The sequence below is a fragment of the Triticum urartu genome, chromosome 3, assembly GCF_003073215.2.
Source record: "Triticum urartu cultivar G1812 chromosome 3, Tu2.1, whole genome shotgun sequence".
Classification (NCBI taxonomy): Eukaryota; Viridiplantae; Streptophyta; class Magnoliopsida; order Poales; family Poaceae; genus Triticum; species Triticum urartu.
The window spans coordinates 2,319,413-2,339,526 of NC_053024.1; positions in this window are offsets into that span (position 1 = coordinate 2,319,413).

A 20,114-nucleotide genomic window follows, 5' to 3' on the forward strand; every position below is an offset into this window, starting at 1 on the left:
ACCGGGCTACGTAAGGGTGGAATCCCTTTCAAGGGAATAAGACCCCGGTTTCTGTCACCTGAGAGGCCAGGATTAACCCTGGGTAATCCGCCGTAATGGCTACCAAGGTATTGTCCTTGCTTAGCTGATGGAACACCCCGTCGATAAGCTCCACCGATATGTCCGGATCCTCTTCGGAGTCCGGATTGAGGGACCGTTCTGGGTCCTTGGGCTGTGGAGGGCGGCTGTTTATATCCTTTACCTCCTGTCGCAATTCCTGCATTGAAGTCATCAGACTACCTATCTAACCATGGGAGTATAAAACAAACGGGCAAGCACAATTGTTCACTTACCCAACTTGGAGGATCGTACATACTGAATCCGGCCCGCGGGTTGACGTGGAGGAATTCCTCCTTTTCTCCCTTGTACAAAGAGGATAAGATCTTTACTAAGGCGGCGGCTGAGGCCGGCCCCTTACGACCGTAACGTGTGGCGTCATCCTCCCCGTTGAAATCCCACATGGGGTGGCCTCTATATTGAAGCAGCTGCACCCCCCGCATAATGCATGCGGCCATGACTCCAATCATGGTTAGTCCGGAATGAGCCAACAGTCTTATCCGGCCCATCAGGTAAAGGACGTCTCTGTCACTTTCTCTCTGAGAGCTCCGCGGACGCCAGCTCAAGCGTTTCTTCAATGGAGCACTATTGAACTCAGGGAGACCGACCCGGATAGGGTCCGGTAGCGGGACATCATCTATGTAAAACCATTCCGAAGGCCAGTCCTCGGACGCCTTCTTTGGGGTTCCGGATAGGTATCCGGTCCCGGCGATGCGCCATACTTCGGCTCCGCCCACTTGGTATATAGACCCCTCTTGAGAACGAGGCACCAGGCAGAATAACCTCTTCCACAGCGTGAAATGAGCCTCAACGCCTAAAAATAGCCTGCAAAGGGCGACGAAACCCGCAATATGCAATACGGAGGCGGGAGTGAGATTGTGCAGTTGGAGGCCATAGAACTCCAGAAGCCCGTGGAGAAATGGATGAATTGGAAACCCCAGTCCCCTTATTAGATAGGGGACGAGGCACACCCGCTCTCCTTTAGAAGGATTGGGGGTGATCTCCGCTTGTTTTCCGCCATTGTAGGTGGCGAGACCGGCTCGGACCGGGACCATGTATGCCCGAGGGAGAAATCCCTTGGCCTGAAGCGACACTAACTCTCTATGCGGGATGGTGCAACTCTCCCAGTCCCCGGGTTTGGGACCGGAGGGGCGAGGGGAGGAGCTGCGATGGCTGGTCATGTTGGAATGGACCTTTGCTGGAAGCTCTCTGATGATAACTCGCGGAAAGGAGAAGATGTGGTTTGGACCTAAATCCCCATCCCGTTAAATAGGCGGCTCGTTTATACGGCTAGGGGTGTGGATGTAAAAACGCCTCGGCATTTCACATTCGTTTGACACGTGGAAGACGGCCATTATTGGGCGTGGAAGCCGAGGAGCACTACATTACAAAAATCGGACATTATTCCTACAGGTACACAAGATTTGGAGAAGAACCCGCCTTGCAATGCCGAACAATCTGCGCGCCGGACTCGTCGTCATTGAAGCCTGGTTCGGGGGCTACTGAGGGAGTCCTAGATTAGGGGGTGTTCGGGTAGCCGGACTATACCTTCAGCCGGACTCCAGGACTATGAAGATACAAGATTGAAGACTTCGTCCCGTGTCTGGATGGGACTTTCCTTGGCGTGGAAGGAAAGTTTGGCGATGCGGATATTCAAGATCTCCTACCATTGTAACCGACTCTATGTAACCCTAACCCTATCCGATGTCTATATAAACCGGAGGGTTGTAGTCCGTAGGCAATCAACTCCATATACAACAATCATACCATAGGCTAGCTTCTAGGGTTTAGCCTCCTTGATCTCGTGGTAGATCTACTCTTGTACTACCTATATCATCAATATTAATCAAGCAGGACGTAGGGTTTTACCTCCATCAAGAGGGCCTAAACCTGGGTAAAACATCGTGTTCCCTGCCTCCTGTTACCATCCGGCCTAGACGCACAGTTCGGGACCCACTACCCGAGATCCGCCGGTTTTGACACCGACAATCGGGTCAACGACGGGCTGGCTCCTCACCAACCTACGTCCCTCGGAAGGTAGCACCTCCCAATACCAGCCCGGCGGAGCCTAGTCCCGGACGTGGCCCCTCTGATCAAGCCGGCCTCCTCCGCCGAGTCGACGACAAGGATGTGGGATAGGCATCCTCGACGTCGGTGCGGGAATAATTGCTTGAACTAAAAAATAAACTAGTTCTATTAATTTTCTTGCTAAAAATAAACTACTGCTATAGTAAAATAAAGTAGTTTTATTAAATCAACTAGTTCAACTACTAATTAAGCACTTACTATAAATAAAATAAAGTAGTACTTACTAGAAATAAACTACTTCTATATATAGTAAAATAAAGTAGTTTTATTAAATCAACTAGTTCAACTACTAAGCACTTACTATAAATGAAATAAAGTAGAACTTACTAAAAATAAACTACTTCTATAGTAAAATAAAGTAGTTTTATTAAATCAACTAGTTCAACTACTAAGCACTTACTATAAATAAAATAAAGTAGTACTTACTAAAAATAAAGTTGTTTAACTAGTTCTATTAATTATCGCCCCCCCTCATGTCAAAGTTATCGGGGAGGGGGTATATCGACAATGACATACCCGATAAAAAATAAGAAGAGGAAGAAGAAGAAGAAAAAGAGGAGAAGAAGAAAAAAAAGGAGAAGGAGAAGGAATAGAGGAGAAGAAAAAAATAGATCTATTTTTTTCTTCTCCTCTATTCCTTCTCCTTTTCCTCTTTTTTTCTTCTTCTTCGTCCTCTTCATATTTTTCTTCTTCTTCCTTCTTCCTATTTTCTTCCTCTTTTCTTCTTTCCTTAATTTATTTCCTCGACGACCCTAACCCTAAACAGTACAACTAACTACAACGACTTCGCTTGCATACATATGAACAAATATGATCGATCATCTATGAACAATATAAAAACATCATATGGTATATGAACAAAAAAATCACATCTATGAAAAAAACCATCTAATCATATATTTTTTATGGTGGCCACGGCGGCGGCGGTGGTGACGGGGGGCAAGGCAGGGGCGCGGGGGCTGGGGCTCACTGGGGGCGGCGTCGGTGATGGCGCGGACTGGGGCTGTGACGATGCGGGGCGGCGCGGACCGGGGCGATGACCGACGCGGGGTTGATACGTCTCCAACGTATCTTTAATATTTTATTGCTCCATGCTATATTATCTACTGTTTTGGACATTATTGGGCTTTATTATTCACTTTTATATTATTTTTGGGACTAACCTATTAACCAGGGGCCCAGCCCAGAATCATTGTTTTTTGCCTATTTCAGAGTTTCGCAGGAAAAGAATATCAAACGGAGCCAAAACCCTAATTCCACCGCCGCAACCTTCTGTACCCATGAGATCTCATCCTAGGGCCTCTTCCGGAGCTCCGCCGGAGGGGGCATCGATCACGGAGGGCTTCTACATCATCACCATAGCCCCTCCGATGAAGTGTGAGTAGTTTACCTCAGACCTTCGGGTCCATAGTTATTACCTAGATGGCTTCTTCTCTCTTTTTGGATCTCAATACAATCTTCTCCCCCTCTCTCATGGAGATCTATTCGATGCAATCTTCTTTTTGCGGTGTGTTTGTTGAGATCGATGAATTCTGGGTTTATGATCAAGTTTATCTATGAACAATATTTGAATCTTCTCTGAATTATTTTATGTATGATTGGTTATCTTTGCAAGTCTCTTCGAATTATCAGTTTGGTTTGGCCTACTAGATTGATCTTTCTTGCAATGGGAGAAGTGCTTAGCTTTGGGTTCAATCTTGCGGTGTCCTTTCCCAGTGACAGTAGGGGCAGCAAGGCACGTATTGTATTATTGCCATCGAGGATAACAAGATGGTTTTTTTATCATATTGCATGAATTTATCCCTCTACATCATGTCATCTTGCTTAAGGCGTTACTCTGTTTTTATGAACTTAATACTCTAGATGCATGCTGGATAGCGGTCGATGAGTGGAGTAATAGTAGTAGATGCAGGCAGGAGTCGCACTAGTAGAAAACAGGGCTTTGGTCCAGGCCGGGTCAGCCCATTAGTCCCGGTTCAGTCCAGAACCGGGACCAATGCCCAATTGGTCCCGGTTCGTGAGCCCAGGGGGCCGGCCGGGCCACGTGGGCCATTGGTCCCGGTTCATCTGGACCTTTTGGTCCCGGTTGGTGGGATGAACCGGGACCAATGGGCGTCGCTCCTGGCCCACCACCATTGGTCCCGGTTGGTGGCTTGAACCGGGACCAAAGGCTCCCCTTTAGTCCCGGCTCAAGTCACCAACCGGGACCAATGAGGTGCCTATATATACCCCTCGCTCGCGAGCAGAGCACCCCAGTGCTCTGTTTTTCTCTGGCCGAGGGGGAGAGGGCTTGGTGGTGCTCTAGCTCACCTCCTATGCACACAAGGTGTTCGATGGAATGCCCGAGCCACACTACTTAAGCTTTCTCCTCTCCAAGCTCGACCTCCAAGCTCCATTTTCCATAATATTTGTCTAGGTTTAGCGGTCCGTCACGCCCCGTCCCCGTCTTCACCGCCGTTGATCACCCGCACCGAGCTCATCGCCGGCACCACCGTGGTGAGCCTCTTGTTCTTATCTTCTTTATGAAAGGAAAAATATTCTTACTTGTATGTTTACATAGATACTTGTATTATTTTCTTACTTTTATTATTGCATCTTATATAGTGCGATGGTTTTGGTATCCGCCCCCGTCGGCCCTCGTCCTGTCTATGATTCGGATGTGGTATATATATTATCTTTATAACTATTGGTTCATTTATTGTTTATGAAAATTATGCCGACCAACGTGACATAGATTTTATTTATGTAGGATGTATGTGAATCGGAAATGCCAACCGACCCTATTGTCGAGAGGTTAAATTTAGTTGAAGAAGAAAACAATTTGTTGAAGGAAAAAATAAAAAAAATTGAGGAGGAGAAGATGATATTGGAGTTGCATGTTGCGGATGTCGTCGAAGATCACAAGATCAAGATGGATGCAATGCGCTTGAAGATTAGAAAGATTAGAAAATATGCCATTCATACCGAGGCTTGGTATCATTATGCCGTTGGATCAATTGTTACCTTGGTTGCGATTATGATCGCATTTGTTTTCGCATTGAAATGTTTTACATAGTTTCAATGTATGGTTTAATTAATTAGATGCTCTGGAGAGCTATATGTTGTTAGATGAGAACTATGTATGCACTTTGGTTTTAATGTGATGATGAACTTCTATTAATTTGGACACTTAATTATATATAATGCACGCAGATGAACCGGCAATGGATGTACGGTGACAGACACACCCGCGAGTACATTAAGGGCGTGCATGAGTTTCTCGATGCGGCTGAGGCAAACAAGCAGAATGGTTTTATGTGTTGTCCATGCACTGAATGTGGGAATACGAGGTCTTACTCTAACCGGAAAATCCTTCACTCCCACCTGCTTTACAAGGGTTTCATGCCACACTATAATGTTTGGACGAGGCACGGAGAAATAGGGGTTATGATGGAAGACGACGAATAAGAAGAGTACGATGACAACTATGTGCCCCCTGAATACGGTGATGCTGCAACGGGGGAAGCTGGTGAAGATCAAGAGGAACCAGACGATGTGCCCAATGATGCTGCAACGGGTGAAGCTGCTGAAGATCAAGAGGAACCAGACGATGTGCCCAATGATGATGATCTCCGCCGGGTCATTGTCGATGCAAGGACGCAATGCGAAAGTCAAAAGGAGAAGCTGAAGTACGATCGCATGTTAGAGGATCACAAAAAAGGGTTATACCCCAATTGCGAAGATGGCAACACAAAGCTCGGCACCGTACTGGAATTGCTGCAGTGGAAGGCAGAGAATGCTGTGGCTGACAAAGGATTTGAGAAGCTACTGAAAATATTGAAGAAGAAGCTTCCAAAGGATAACGAATTGCCCGACAGTACATACGCAACAAAGAAGGTCGTATGCCCTCTAGGATTGGAGGTGGAGAAGATACATGCATGCCCTAATGACTGCATCCTCTACCGCGGTGCATACAAGGATCTGAACACATGCCCGGTATGCGGTGCATTGCGGTATAAGATCAGACGAGATGACCCTGGTGATGTTGATGGCGAGCCCCCCAGGAAGAGGGTTCCTGCGAAGGTGATGTGGTATGCTCCTATAATACCACGGTTGAAACGTCTGTTCAGAAATGAAGAGCATGTCAAGTTGATGCGATGGCACAGTGAGAACCGAAAGAAAGATGGGAAGTTGAGAGCACCCGCTGACGGGTCGCAGTGGAGAAAAATCGAGAGAAAGTACTGGGATGAGTTTGCAAAGGACCCAAGGAATGTATGGTTTGCTTTAAGCGCGGACATTAATCCTTTCGGGGAGCAGAGCAGCAATCACAGCACCTGGCCCGTGACTCTATGTATGTATAACCTTCCTCCTTGGATGTGCATGAAGCGGAAGTTCATTATGATGCCAGTTCTCATCGAAGGCCCTAAGCAACTCGGCAACGAAATTGATGTGTACCTAAGGCCATTAGTTCAAGAACTTTTATAGCTGTGGAATGGAAACGGTGTACATACGTGGGATGAGCACAGACATGAGGAATTTAACCTTAAGGCGTTGATGTTCGTGACCATCAACGATTGGCCTGCTCTCAGTAACCTTTCAGGACAGACAAACAAAGGATACCACGCATGCACGCACTGTTTAGATGACACTGAAAGTATATACCTGGACAAATGCAGGAAGAATGTGTACCTGGGCCATCGTCGATTTCTTCCGACCAACCATCAATGTCGAAAGAAAGGCAAGCATTTCAAAGGCGAGGCAGATCACGGGAAGAAGCCCACCGTGCGCACAGGTGATCACGTGCTTGCTATGGTCAATGATTTACACTACGTAATCTTTGGAAAGGGTCCCGGTGGACTAGCTGTTCCGAATGACGCTGAGGGACACGCACCCATGTGGAAGAAGAAATCTATATTTTGGGACCTACCCTACTGGAAAGACCTAGAGGTCCACTCCTCAATCGACGTGATGCACGTGACGAAGAACCTTTGCGTGAACCTGCTAGGCTTCTTGGGCGTGTATGGGAAGACAAAAGATACACCTGAGGCACGGGAGGACCTGCAACGTTTGCACGAAAAAGACGGCATGCCTCCGAAGCAGTATAAAGGTCCTGCCAGCTACACTCTTATGAAAGAAGAGAAAGAAATCTTTTTTGAATGCCTGCTCAGTATGAAGGTCACGACTGGCTTCTCGTCGAATATAAAGGGAATGATAAATATGCCAGAGAAAAAGTTTCAGAACCTAAAGTCTCATGACTGCCACGTGATTATGACGCAACTGCTTCCGGTTGCATTGAGGGGGCTTCTACTGGAAAACGTCCGATTAGCCATTGTGAAGCTATGTGCATTCCTCAATGCAATCTCTCAGAAGGTGATCGATCCAGAAATCGTACCAAGGCTAAGGAGTGATGTGGCGCAATATCTTGTCAGTTTCGAGCTGGTGTTCCCACCATCCTTCTTCAATATCATGACGCACGTCCTAGTTCATCTAGTCGATGAGATTGTCATCCTGGGGCCCGTATTTCTACAAAATATGTTCCCCTTTGAGAGGTTCATGGGAGTCCTAAAGAAATATGTTCATAACCGCGCTAGGCCAGAAGGAAGCATCTCCATGGGCCATCAAACAAAGGATGTTATCGGGTTTTGTGTTGACTTCATTCCTGGCCTTAAGAAGATAGGTCTCCCTAAATCGCCGTATGAGGGGAGACTGACTGGAAAAGGCACTCTTGGAAGAGACTCAATAATATGCAGGGACGGATATTCTTGGTCTCAAGCAAACTACACAGTTCTACAGAACTCTACCTTGGTGACCCCGTATGTCGATGAACACAAGAACAGTCTGCGCTCCAAACACCTGGAGCAGTGCGACGACTGGATTACATGTGAACACATCAGGACTTTCAGCAGTTGGTTGGAAACACGTCTCAGAGGTGACAACATTGTTTATGATGAGTTGTACTTGTTGTCCAGGGGACCATCTTTGACTGTATTGACTTACAAAGGATACGAGATAAATGGGAATACATTTTACACGATCTCCCAAGATCAAAAGAGCACCAACCAAAACAGCGGTGTCCGCTTTGATGCAGCAACCGAGAGCGGAAAGGACACATATTATGGTTACATAGTGGACATATGGGAACTTGACTACGGACCTGATTTTAAGGTCCCTTTGTTTAAGTGCAAATGGGTCAATCTGTTAGGCGGCGGGGTACAGGTAGACCCACAGTACGGAATGACAACAATGGATCTGAAAAATCTTGGGTACACTGAGGAACCGTTCGTCCTAGCCAATGATGTGGCACATGTTATCTATGTGAAGGACATGTCTACCAAACCGAGAAAAAGAAAAGATAAGAAGCGAATACATCATACGATGAGCCAAAGCGCCACATAGTTCTTTCAGGAAAAAGGGACATCCTGGGAGTGGACGGCAAGACAGACATGTCTGAAGATTATGAAAAGTTTCATGAAATTCCTCCCTTCAATGTCAAGGCTGACCCAAGCATCCTGATAAACAATGAAGATTATCCATGGTTACGGCGCAATAAGCAAATGACACAAGCGAAGAAAAAGTGAAGACTTTCTCCCGCAACTATTTTGAGGACCTCCGGCTTAACCACCCTACCGGTGAAGGGGAGACTAGGCTGGGGTCTGCGCTGAAGACTCCATGCCTATGGCGGAAGGAGCTCATCAACCTTCCGAACTGGACGCCTCTGCCTCCTCCTCCTCCGGCAAGACAGGGCACTCCGCCTCCTCCACCGCCTCCTCCTCCGGCGAGTCAGGGCACTCCGCCTCCTCCACCGCCTCCTCCTCCGGCGAGTGACGATCAGGTCACTCAACCGGCTCCTTCTCCACCGCGTGGCGGCACTCCGCCTCCTTCTCCGCCTACACCGACATGCCCGAGCAGCTAGCCTCCTCCTTCTCCGCCTCGTCAGCAAGGGCGGAAGAGACCTGCCGCCGCTCCGGCTGCTCCGGCGCGTCGTAGTCCTTCTCCTCTGCCTTATAAGCAAGTAAAGAAGACAACCGCTCCGTCTGCTCGGCCGGCGTCTAGCAGTATAGCCAGTGGCGGGAGGAAATACAGATTTGGTCCTTCTCTGAAGACTCCACAGAAGTTACCATACGAGAGGACCCTAGAGGAGAACGCCGAGATCGCACGAGAAGAAGTGAGGAACTACTTTGAAGGGGTGAAAGCAAAGAAACATCCACCTCCGGAGGAGAAGGTAGATCCGGTGAAAGCGAAGCGCACTCTGGCTGCCCTGACAAAACCACCCAAGTCTCCGCCAAAAGGAAACTATGAGCGCATTATTGGAAAGGAATTTGCCAAAGCGGAGCGGTCGGGAAGTACTGTCAGTGATCAAAGGCTGAAAGAACGACGAGCTGGGAAACAAATTGCCCAGCTCGGGAACAAGCGAATCAATCGTGCCCCCCGCTCAAGGTGCCTAGCGACAACGTCGCTAATGATCCGAGGATGGTGCCCGGTTATAGAAATCTTGGCGATTACCTGCCCGACGATGTACATTATGATTTCATGGAGGTGCAGATACAAAGATACGAGTACGGGAAGCCTCTCGTCAAAGATGAAAGATCTCTATCAACGATGATGCGAAGATTGCATGATTGGTACTTGAAAATCTGCAGAGACTCTGGGGGGAGGAGTACTTTGTATGTGAAAGTTAAAAGGGAGCATGACCTCGTTGAAATTGAACTGTTGCCTGTTCCATTTGAGGAGTTCTTTCAGTTTTTAAATCAATTGGCCCTCGATAAACCAACGGTCGCCTGCTACTGTCTGTAAGTAGTACTACTTCTATCATTAAGTCTCTCTATATAGCTCAGCTCTTTCATTGCATGTATTTATAATCATCCTCACTATATTATGCAGATTGAAGATCGCCGAATTGAAGAAAAGACAAGTCAGTGATATTGGGTTCATTAACACATATCTCATAGATGCAACTCAAGTTAAATTTCATGCCGCAGCTACCGAGGCCAACTTGTTACGATCGTTGGTAATAAATGAATACAAAGATATAATACTCTTTCCTTACAACTTCAAGTGAGTGTTACTGTCTTGTGCGTATTCGGTTTCCCTTATATATTAGTCAAGGTTATAGTAATGTAATTGATGAGTTATGCATGCGTGTGCAGTTTCCACTATATTCTCCTAGAGATTAAGCTTGAGCAGGGACTAGTAACCGTCTTAGACTCAAGACGAAAAGATCCCCAGGACTATGCAGACATGACTCAAATACTCGAGAAGTAAGTTAAATCGATCATTATCCACCATATTAGCAACTTTGTTCATTTCCTGATATATCAAGTAATTGTTTTCTTTGTCCAGCAGGGTTTGGAGAAAATTCACCAGAAAAGCTCCGGGACTGCCGAAGGAGCTGCAATTTAGACACCCGAAAGTAAGTACTATAGTAGCATGTTCCGCGCATCTACTAGTGATTCAAGTGCTAGTTTCATCATTACCATTTGGCATTGTTGCTTATCAGTTTGATTGACCTCTATTTCTTGTAAAGTGGTTGTGGCAGGAACAAGGGAATGATTTCTGTGGATACTACATTTGCGAGTCCATCCGCCACACGACCTGTGAGCGGGGCTACACTGACGAACAATATGAAGTACGTAAATAACAACATTCACAATTTTATTTTATTACCATCATTTGTGTTGAGTTTCATTCATTCATATATATATGTATTGACCCCCTTCTTTAAATTAGATGTTTCGGAAGCGGGATGAACTCCTAGAATCAGCTCGCATGCGAGCAATTCAAGAGGAATTGGCAGCATTCTTTCTTGACCACGTGATCGCTGAAGACGGAGAATACTATGTGGACCCTGAGTCCGTATGATTATATTTGTAAGAGATAATTATTGTATATATGTAGCCGGTAGTGTCAGATAGATATACGAGAACTTGTTGTTCGACCAATCTCTCAGAGAAGGAGAGGTGGTCGATATCACTTCTCTCTGTATGCATATATGTTCATGACGATCTTCTGTTTCCTTCGTTTGCTTACTAGCTAGCTAGCGTGTCTAGTCCTCTCTATACGTATGTATAGTACGTAGCGTCGACCAAGCACGGACATAAGAGAGGACACTTCTCTCTATTATTTATAGCTAGCTAACACAATATATGAAACACCTAAATTAACCCCCCAAAACCCCCAACCCCCCCCTTTCAAAAAAACAAAAAACCCAGCCATAGAAATGCTGATGCGTGGATGCCTATTGGTCCCGGTTGGTGCCACCAACCGGGACCAAAGGGTCTCCTGCCTAGGCTCCGCGCACAGGCCACGTGGAGGCCCATCTGTCCCGGTTCTGGATTGAACCGGGACTAAAGGGACAGGGCATTAGTACCGACCCTTTAGTCCCGGTTCCAGAATCGGGACAAAAGGCCCTTATGAACCGGGACAACAAGCCCTTTTTCTACCAGTGTCGGTCTACTTGTCTCGGACGTGATGCCTATATATATGATCATACCTAGAAATTCTCATAACTATGCTCAATTCTGTCAATTGCTCAACAATAATTTGTTCACCCACCGTAAAATAATTATGCTCTTGAGAGAAGCCACTAGTGAAACCTATGGCCCCCGGGTCTATCTTCATCATATTAATCTTCCAACACTTAGTTATTTACTTTGCTTTTTTACTTTGCTTTTATTTTACTTTGCATCTTTATCACAAAAGTACCAAAAATATTATCCTATCATATCTATCAAATCTCACTCTCGTAAGTGACCGTGTAGGGATTGACAACCCCTTATCGCGTTGGTTGCGAGGATTTATTTGTTTTGTGTAGGTACGAGGGACTCGCGCGTAGCCTCCTACTGGATTGATACCTTGGTTCTCAAAAACTAAGAGAAATACTTATGCTACTTTGCTGCATCACCCTTTCCTCTTCATGGAAAACCAACGCAGTGCTCAAGAGGTAGCATCGGTTCGTGGCAGCAACCGGGACCAATGCACCCCTTTAGTCTCGGTTGGAGCCACCAACCGGGACCAAAGGTCGCTTTTCAGCAGCCCAAAGGGCAGGAAGTAGAGGCCTTTGGTCCCGGTTGGAGCCACAAACCAGGACTAAAGGGTGCGCATTGGTACCGGTTGTTGGCATGAACCGGTACCAATGTACGCCTTTAGTACTGGTTGGTGGCACCAACCAGGACTAAAGGCCTTGTGCTGCCCGCATCGCAGCACGAAAGTTTTGTCCCACCTCGCTAGCTGAGGGAGCTCGAGAGTGGTTTATAAGCCCCACTCCCGCTGCCCTCTCGAGCTCCTCTCAAATGCAGGCTTTCGGGCCTAAACACATTGTATCTGCCTGTGGTCCTGTTGGGCCTTCTACGGGCATGAATCCTTGCCCATGGGTTGGTTTCTAGTCGTATTCAGGCCATGGTGGCCCAGTAGGTGGCGTTTTTTTTATTTTTTCCTAGTTTAGTTCTTTTCTTTTTTGCTTTATTTATTCATTTTGTTTCTACTTACAACAAAATACTTATTTATTTTTTTATTTTGTTTCTAATTACTTATTTATTTTATTTTATGATAATTCTTTTTGCTATTAAAGTTTCTAACAAAAAAAGTTATTTATGAATTTTTTTTTGCTTTTAATGATTTTAAACAGAAAAAACTTTGATAATTTTAGTTGCATCAATTTTATATAATTTTAGTTTCAGTAATACTAGAGGTTGCTTATAATGTTTTGAACAGAAAATACGTTGATAATTTTAGTTTCATAAATTTTATTTATGTTATTAAAGTTTATCTTATTTTGTTTCTACTTATATATTTTATTAAAGTTTAGTTTATTCTGTTTCTAATTTCTTATTTATTTATTTTTATGATATTTGTTATTTTCCATGCATTTACGGATTATTTCATGAGACCATGAAATTGAAAAGCACTACAAATGAACTCTGGAAAGGATGAAAGTTGGCATGGTATCATCATTTCACCCACATAGCATGTGCAAAAACTAGAGAGGGTTACGGCAAAAACTAGATGCACTTCGTGTACAAAACGGACAATCTGTTTCGAAGTATCAGGATTTCTTACGGAAACTCGTCTGTTACAACAGCCATTTCATATGAAGTATGAAAAGGTTGAAAGTTGGCATGGTATCATCATAATAGTTGTGGAGAGAAAGTCTTCACTTTTTTTTCGCTTGTGTGCTTTGCTTATTGCGCCGTAACCATGGATAATTTTCATCGTTTATCAGGATGCTTGGGTCAGCCTTGACATTGAAGGGAGGAATTTCATGAAACTTTTCATAATCTTTAGACATGTCTGTCTTGCCCTCCACTCCCACAATGTCCCTTTTTCCTGAAAGAACTATGTGGCGCTTTGGCTCATCGTATGATGTATTCACTTCCTTATCTTTTCTTTTTCTCAGTTTGGTAGACATGTCCTTCACATATATAACCTGTGCCACATCATTGGTTAGGACGAACGGTTCGTCAGTGTACCCAAGATTGTTCAGATCCGCTGTTGTCATTCCGTACTGTGGGTCTACCTGTACCCCGCCTCCTGATAGATTAACCCATTTGCACTTAAACAAAGGGACCATAAAATCATGTCTGTAGTCAAGTTCCCATATGTCCATTATGTAACCATAATATGTGACCTTTCCCCTCTCGGTTACTGCATCAAAGCGGGCACTGCTGTTTTGGTTGGTGCTCTTTTGATCTTGGGTGATCGTGTAAAATGTATTCCCATTTATCTCGTATCCTTTGTAACTCAATACAGTCGAAGATGGTCCCGTGGACAACGAGTACAACTCATCGAAAACAGTGGTTTCACCTCTGAGACGTGTTTCCAACCAAGTGCTGAAAGTCCTGATGTGTTCACATGTAATCCAGTCGTCACACTGCTCCAGGTGTTTGGAGCGCAGACTGTTCTTGTGTTCATCAACATACGGGGTCACTAAGGGAGTCCTGGATTAGGGGGTGTTCGGATAGCCGGACTATAACCTTTGGTCGGACTCTTGGACTATGAAGATACAAGATTGAAGACTTCGTCCCGTGTCCGGATAGGACTTTCCTTGGCGTGGAGGGCAAAGTTGGCGATACGGATATGTAGATCTCCTCCCATTGTAACCGACTCTGTGTGACCCTAACCCTCTCCGGTGTCTATATAAACCGGAAGGTTTTAGTCCATAGGACGAACAACAATCATACCTTAGGCTAGCTTCTAGGGTTTAGCCTCTCTGATCTCGTGGTAGACCTACTCTTGTACTACCCCTATCATCAATATTAATCAAGCAGGAGTAAGGTTTTACCTCCATCGAGAGGGCCCAAACCTGGGTAAAAACATCGTGTCCCTTGCCTCCTGTTACCATCCGACTAGACGCACAGTTCGGGACCCCCTACCCGAGATCTGCCGGTTTTGACACCGACATTGGTGCTTTCATTGAGAGTTCCTCCGTGTCATCACTTTTAGGCCCGATGGCTCCTCCGATCATCAACAACGATGCGGTCCAGGGTGAGACTTTTCTCCCCGGACAGATCTTCGTATTCGGCAGCTTCGCACTACGGGCCAACTCGCTTGGCCATCTGGAGCAGATCGAAAGCTACGCCCCTGGCCATCAGGTCAGATTTGGAAGTTTGAACTACGCGGCTAATATCTAGAGGGACTTGATCTTCGACGGATTTGAGGCACAGCCGAGCGCGCCGCACTATCACGATGGGCATGATCTAGCTCTGCCGCCAAACAGTGCCCTGGAGGCCGCACCCGTATCCGCTCCGACCCTTAGTTTGGAGCCGACTGCGCCAATCGAGGACGGCTGGCTGGACACCACCTCGGGGGCTGCAATCTATACGGCGATCGAGCCGAACACCAGTCTTATCCTCTGCAAAGCCCGTGACTCCAAGGTGCCGGACTCCTCTCCGGACTCCGAGCCCTCCGCGCCCTTGCCAATCGAACCCGATTGGGCGCCGATCATGGAATTCACCGCCGCTGATATTTTTCAGCACTCGCCCTTTGGCGATATTCTAAATTCACTAAAGTCTCTCTCTTTTTCAGGAGAGCCCTGGCCGGATTATGGCCAACAGGATTGGGATGTGGACGACGAAGAAATTTGACGCCCACCCACCACCCAATTCATAGCCACTGTCGATGATTTAACTGACATGCTGGACTTTGACTCCAAAGACATCGAGGGTATGGACGACGATGTAGGAGACGAACAGGAACCAGCGCCTATAGGGCACTGGACAACCACCTCATCTCACGATGTATCCATGGTGGACACACCTAAAGGAAGAAACAACGAGGAACAAAGGGACACAACGAGGGATCGTTCCCTCGAAAAGCAGTCAAAGCGGCGACGTAAGCGCCGCTCCAAGCCCCGCCTCGACAGAGACAGCAGCCATACAGACCCGGCCACAGAGCAGGGCGAACCGGTGGACGACGAACATGCCATCGAGCAACCGTCCGAACAGAGCAACTTGGATAAACAAACCGAACAACCTGTCACCGGTGGAGATAACAGTCCGGACGACCTCACGCCGGACAAATTGCTGGAGCAGAAAAACAAACACAAAAGACTCGTCACGACTGCACGTAGCCTGAAAAAGCAGAAGTGGAAGCTCAAAACAGCGGAAGATGCACTCAGAACTAGATGGAGCAAAGTACTCAACACCGCAGACAAATACGGCGATAGTCGCCACACAAAGAGCTACCCGAAGCAAAAGCTACTGCCCGAATTTGATGAGGAGGCCCTAGAGACCCAAAAATCAAAAAAATAAGGAAGCCACCCGGTCGGATAAATGACCCCATGGCCAACATAGAACGGCATATGGCGCCGCACACAAATCAACACGTGATCCACCCAAGGATTCGCATCACAAAGACGGCCCAGCCAGATCTATCTACGGGCCAAGAAAGCAAGCTCTAGTAAGCAATGCAGCACAACAAATATCCGAACAACACGGCACACCCAAGTACAGGGGTGCCGCACACCCCCTATGTTTCATCGATGAGGTGCTAGACCATGAATTTCCAGCGGGATTCAAGCCCGTAAACATAGAGGCGTACGACGGAACAACATACCCTAGAGTCTGGATTGAGGATTATATCCTCCACATACACAAGGCCAGAGGAGACGACCTCCACGACATAAAATACTTGCCCCTCAAGCTCAAAGGGCCAGCCCGGCATTGGCTTAAAAGCCTTCCCGAAAACACCATTGGAAGTTGGGAAGAGAACGAGGATGCTTTTCGAGAAAATTTTCAAGGGACCTATGTCCGACCTCCGGATGCAGACGATTTAAGCCATATAACTCAACAGCCCGGAGAGTCAGCCCGGAAACTCTGGAACAGATTTCTTACTAAAAAGAACCAGATAGTCGACTGTCCGGACGTCGAAGCCTTAGCAGCTTTCAAACACAGCGTTCGAGACGAATGGCTCGCCAGACACCTCGGCCAAGAAAAGCCAAGAACAATGAACGCATTAACAAGCCTCATGACCCGCTTTTGCACGGGAGAGGACAGCTGGTTGGCAAGATACAGCACCAGCGACCCAAGTACATCCGAAGTCAGGGATGGAAACGGGAAACCGCGACGCAACAAGGAACAACGCCGGAATAAGGAAAGCAGCTCGAAGAGCACGACAGTCAACGCCGGATTCAAAAGCTCTCGGCAGAATCAGAAAAAGCTGCCCCTCAAGGATAACTGGGACGAGCTATCTAACCTAAACAAAATCTTGGATAAGATATGTCAAATCCACAGCACCCCCGGGAAGCCTGCAAACCATACCCATAGAGAATGTTGGGTCTTCAAGCAATCCGGCCAACTCAACACTGAACACAAGGGGCTTGACACACCAAGTGAGGACGATGACGAACCCCACAAGCAGAGCACCGAGAAACAAAAGAATTTCCCACAAGAAGTCAAAACAGTAAACTTACTTCACGTGACAAAAGGAGTGGCGCCTATAGAGATATGCGCCATACGGCCCATCCCAAAGGAGTCTCGCCACTGGTTATCAAAACCGATCACCTTCGACCATCAGGATTACTCTAGAAGTATCGGGAACGCAGGCTGGACTGCCTTGATATTAGATCAGATAATAGACGGACTCCACTTTACACATGTCCTGATGGACGGCGGCAGTGGTCTAAACCTGCTATATCAGGACACAATCCGCAAAATGGGGATAGACCCAACAAAAATTTGCCATAGCAACACTTCCTTTCAAGGAGTAACGCTAGGCCCGGATGCCCATTGCAGGGGTTCTCTCCGGCTAGAAGTTATGTTCGGCTCCCTTGATAACTTCCGCCGCGAAAAGCTAACCTTCCACATCGCCCCTTTTTCAAGTAGCTATCAAGCACTCCTGGGACGAGAGGCCTTCGCCCGCTTTAATGCAATACCGCATTATGCATCTCTTACGCTTAAGATGCCCAGTTCACGAGGCATCATATCACTAAAGGGAAACATTGAGTGTTCCCCCCGCGCGGAAGACTGTGCGGCTGCCTTGACAGCCACACACTAAAGCGGCTTCGCCAATCAAAGCACCTAAATAAGTCGTCAAGACCACGGACGCGGCTCGACGAGTCTGACATAAACATACAATTGATAAAGGCTTAATAGCCGTACACCCCCTTACAAGGGGCTCCGCGCATGCAAAACAAGAGACAATAAGGCTCAGTTTTACTCATTTTTTGAATTATACTTTGTTTATTTAGTATAACGTACATTTTGCACGACCCTTTTTCAACTAAGTTCTTCTCTTTTACAGATGAACACCGTGCTACACCCGTCCAGGATACGGCACAACGGAGACACAGGCGCAGACATGCAGCAGGGACCCGTTCGAAGGATTCTTTTTAGATTAAGACCCTGCGTAAACCTTTTTTACTGTCTCTTGTTGATACACGTCCCCCGGATTCTCAGTATAGCCGAGGAGGAGGCTGGCGTCTTGGCATGTGGCCACGTTAGAATTTTGCACGTACCTGGACACCAGGGGCTTATTACCAAGGGCGCTGTTCCGCCCGTTTTCATAAAAGACCGAATACCTTAGGGAGTGTTCGACGTCGCGAGTTTGGACTTATATGCATCGGCTCCGAATCATGTCTTTAGTAAAATGTTGGGTTTGCCCGGCTCCTGTGTTTTGCTGCCTTACGTTCCGCTCTATCGGCTAAGGCGGCACAAGGAGAACTACTGCGATTGTGCCCCGGTTCAGCCACGCGAGCACCTCAGTAGAGAAAGCCGAAAACTGACTATCATGATATAGCGTGAGACTGGTCAACCACTCGATGACCCGCCGAAATATTTAGGATTCCTCCGTATTAACGAAGGGTCGTTTCCCGGCCAGGCACACACGCGCCCCGAATTCGGGTGAGCGCGGTGCCCCCAGGGGCTATATAGTAGCCCCACTGGCAAACTCCTATGGCTAAGTGAAAGTGATAAAGCATTATAGTCTGGTTGATTAGTTCGCTGCGCTATCACCTCCTTAATGGGACTAAGACGTTGGATCAAGTGTGAAAATGCGCCTTCTGCGAACACCCCCGCATTATATGCGTGGGGGCTGAAGCCAAAGACTGCCATCTTTCAGGTTATATACACATATACATTAACGGCCGCACAGGAGGTGTTTTAAATTCTTGAAGGCACAAGTATCAAAAGCTTTTATATTTGATCAAAACATTGTTTTACAATAATACATGTTATTCGAACATAATATCCTTCAAGCATCGCGTCTCTATTAAACGAGCGCCCTGCAGAACTTTCTGAAAATAGTGCTTGGCAGGTACTCGGCTCCCGTTCGAGTCGTGGGATGCAATAGCAGTGGCCTTCATCTCCGCCTAGTATGTTTTGACACGGGAAAGAGCCATCCGCGCACCCTCTATGCATGCTGACCTCTTCATTGCATTGATATGCGGCACCGCACCAAGGAACTGCTGCACCAAGCTAAAATAACTTTTTGGCTCAGGCCTTTCTGGCCACAGATGACTCACGACATACTTCATGGCGAGTTCGGATAACCTATTCAGCTCGGCCCATTCGGCTAAATGATCGGTTAATGGAAGTGGACGCTCTGGATTGTGGAAGTGCGACCAAAAGAGCTTTTCCACTTCGCGATCCTTTTGATCTCGGAAGTGTTTGGCCGCGTCCGCGACACTCGCCGCCAAATCCAGATAAGGGTCCGTCGTACTCCATAACCGGTCCAACGGAGCATATTTAGGATCCCCGAACATCATCCGCAGCATAAAGGGCTTTCCAGCCGCGATATCTCCGGCCTGACGTAGCTCCTCCTTCATAGCTCTCATTGCAGAGCGAGCATCCTTGGCTTCTGTAGTGGCCTTCTCTAGGTCCGTCTGTTCCTCCTGATCTTCTTTCTCAAGAAGCTTGCAGCGGTCGGCAGTGCTCTTCAACTTTACAGCCATCTCGGCCATTTCCTTTCTGCTTTGGCAGTGAGCAGCCTGTTCGGCTTTCAGCTCTTCAACCGCCTTTAAGGCAGCATCATCGCTTTTCCTGGCCTGCTCCTTGGCCCGGGCAAGTTCCGCCCGAAGGTTCTCCATGGCAGCGGCACCATCTTCATCAAGCACACATGATGTAAGATACGGGCATCAAGCTTCTCTTACCAGGTGTCTCCGGAGAAATTACATACCCTGTGCCTCGTTAAGCCGCTTGTTGACAAGCGCGATGTCGGCATCTACCACGTCAAGTTGCCGCTTTAGTTCGACAAATTCATCAGTCCGGCTAGCCACCGGACACTTCGCCACCTACATAGGAAGGGCGACATATTATACCTGGGATTATGATCCTCTGCACGCCGTCACTTTTGACAACGCACAGAGTCTCAGGGGCTACTATCTACATAGGGCGCATCTTATATATGCGGAACTGTCAAAAGGTACATGATTTCGCGTACCTCAAAACCTGTCAGTAAACTCCTGACGGACTCGTGCAACCCGCTCTCCGTGGATGAAATCCTTTCAATCACCGTACCCA